The sequence below is a fragment of the Octodon degus genome, unplaced genomic scaffold (genome assembly GCF_000260255.1).
Source record: "Octodon degus isolate 3935 unplaced genomic scaffold, OctDeg1.0 scaffold00023, whole genome shotgun sequence".
In the NCBI taxonomy this organism is placed as follows: Eukaryota; Metazoa; Chordata; class Mammalia; order Rodentia; family Octodontidae; genus Octodon; species Octodon degus.
The window spans coordinates 20,426,706-20,429,579 of record NW_004524599.1 but is presented as its reverse complement, the minus strand read 5'-3'; the positions used below and the strand labels follow the sequence as shown (position 1 = coordinate 20,429,579).

At 61.4% G+C, this 2,874-nt stretch overlaps 1 non-coding gene across 1 annotated transcript; it reads left to right on the top strand.

Annotated features, from left to right (window-relative positions):
* Positions 1-2,394: 2,394 nt before the first annotated feature.
* Positions 2,395-2,467, top strand: Trnam-cau. The gene has a single exon. It is a non-coding gene; the product is annotated as a tRNA-Met (tRNA).
* The last annotated feature ends 407 nt before the right edge of the window (positions 2,468-2,874 follow it).

Here is a 2,874-nt window from a genome sequence, read left to right as displayed (position 1 = left end):
AGGCACCGCCCACTGTCGCCCTGGGCCACTCGCAGGCACCGCCCGCTGTCGCTCCCGCCCACACGCAGGCACCGCCCACTGTCGCCCCGGGCCATCCGCAGGCACCGCCCACTGTCGCCCCGGGCCACCCGCAGGCACCGCCCGCTGTCGTCCCGCCCACCCACAGGCACCGCCCACTGTCGCTCCGGGCCACCCACCCTCGCCTGCCAGGCCCCTCCTGAAGTGGCTGAGGAACGCAGCTGAAGCAGAGCTGTAGGTGGAGAGGTTCACTACTTGAATCATTGATCACTTTAAAAATTAATACTTAATAACAATTAAGTAAATTGATAACAATTAAATTGTTAAATTTACTTAGTTTAATAGTAAATTTAACAAAGAAAAAGGTTAAGGACTGTTGAGTCGCTCTCTAAGGTTCAAATTTGTATGCGAAACCAACGAGGCGTCTTGCTAAGACAAGATTCTCAAGCTGCCAAGTCCGCGGTGGCTCCAGGGGTTCCCTGCCTCTTCCCTTCGCGCGCCTCCTCTAAGCACAGGGGTCTGTACACGAGATAGCAGAGCAGGGGTCTCGCGAGGTTGCCTAGCTAACCCTCAGTAGGAGTTAAAAACAAACCTTACTACAGAGAGTTCCTTGAAAAGCGGGTCTAGGATGGGTAGAAAAAGAAAAACCAGATAAAGCAGGACCAAACGGCCTTGGGACTTGCACCGCGAGACGCTCCTGCGCCGGGCACACGCCGTGCTCCAGCGGAGGACCAGCGCTCCCCCGCACGGAGCCCAGCCATGCTCCGCGACCGCACAGCCCTGAGCTCACCCGGAAAGCCGGGAGGAGGTCTCCCCGCAGAACACCCCAGAGAACCAACAGCTCCCTGACAGCCTTCTGCAGCTCTGCCTCCATGCTGCGGGCACCAGGTGGGCCTCGCACACCCCGCGCCACACCGGTGCGGTTCAGCAGGATGCGACAAGTTGGCCGCCAGTAGGCCACCCTCCAACCAGGCTTTTGTCCCGCGGTCGGTCGCTGGCAGTCGGCTGCGTGCGCTCGCTCTGGCCGGGCGCGGATCAGCGCGTCTGGGCGTTTCCTAGCCCGGCCGCTCGCCCCGGGCGGGGGCGGGGGCGGGGCGAGCTGGGAGTCAGAGGTCCCCTCGCTCAGTCCGCGCGATCAGCAGTAGGCGTGGGGCTGCAGCTTGGCGCTTTCCCCTTCTGGCGTCGAACCTGCTCTTTCTACCGCTGCTTCTGCACGGCAGTGCAAAGCGCCCCACTCCTCCCACTCGCTGCGGCTGAGGCGGGCGTCGTCACCTTCGCCCTTCCCGAAGCCCTGGCCGCCCAGCCCCTCCTGAATTACTAAATCTGCCTGTTCCTCGTTCGGCTTTTCGCTGTATCCCGGCGAAGCTGAACAGGCAGCGGGGTGTCTTGGCCAGGTTGCGGGCACCAGCGCTTTCAGCACGAGGAGCCGTCTACGTACCTGTGAAAACTGCGCGTGGGTTATCTTTGCACCTTCCGTGCTAAGTTCACAGTTGGAGTAGGATGCCAGAAGTTACATTTGCACGGCCGGCGCATGCGGGTGCGCCAGGGTACATCAAATGTCAGCAACATCTCGGTAACATTTTGTGTGTCCTGTGCCTTCATTCAGTGTTTCTATAGATCAGGAAGACAGCGTCCAAGGCCACATTCCAACTTCAAGGATGTAAGGACGGGGTGGGCGCTGCTCTTGCTGTCACCCTCAGTTCCCGCATGACTCGATACAGTGCGTCCTGCCTGCCAGGGCCCAGGGCTGGGTGGGATTTCCTGTTTTCCTTCTCAGTACTTCGCACCTAAAGCCTCGCGGAGTGAGTCCGAGCCCGGGACGAGAGCGGCAGAAACGAGCAGGGATCTGAGATCGAACTAAATCGGAAATCGATCGCTTTCCGGGGGCGCGCCGGGCTCCCCTTCTCCAGCTGGGAAGAGGCTTCCCCAGAGGGGAGCGAGGGCGCTGGCCGCGGGCCAGGCCGAAAACGATGAAGGGGCTGCGCGGCCGCTGCTGTCCCCACTCCTGATCCCCAAGCCAGACCCTAGCCCTGCCCCAGCTACCCCTAAACTGCACCCCAAAACTAACCCCCCAATCCAAGCCCTATCCCCAAGCCTAACCCTAACCTACCCCAAACCTAACCCTGACCCCGCCGTCCCGGGTCGAACCGGCCTTCCGCGGGGTCCAGGACAGCTCCTGACTCAGCTGGGACACGGGGCACTGCCACGCTGTCCTTAAGTTCCTGAGAAACCCTCTCCCTCTCTCTCTCTCTCTCTCTCTCTCTCTCTCTCTCTCTCTCTCTCTCAGAAATTTACGAACATGATGATCAGAACGGAAACGGCCCAGCAGGGTGAAATCCGAGGATAAAAGTATATGACGAGAAGCTTGCAGTACCTGCCTCCTTAGCGCAGTAGGCAGCGCGTCAGTCTCATAATCTGAAGGTCCTGAGTTCGAACCTCAGAGGGGGCAGTTCTGTTTTGCTGCCCTTTGCCAGAAATTTATTTACTTCAGACGCTTGGGTCGCTTCTACGTACTCTAAAACAGTCACCCTGCGTCTATACGGTCTGTCTCAACTTTCCTTCGGCCCGTTCTGCCTTGCAGGCTCTTGCGGGTGTCCTTGTCACTTGGCGGCTGGCTCAGCTCTTGGCCGCTGTGCGCGGGCTCCTGGGCCCAAGCTCCTCCGGGAAGCGGCGGCGGCTCTGTTCCCCGCCTCTGGGACTGCGGGCCACCCACCCACACACCCACCCACCCGCGAACACGCCTGGGCCGCCCCGAGCGCCGCGGCTCCCGCCGCCTGCCCAGCAGCGCGGTCCTCCCGCCCCGACGCCCCGCCCGCCCCATCCTCCCGCCGGCCCCTCCAGGCGCCCGCCCCGCGC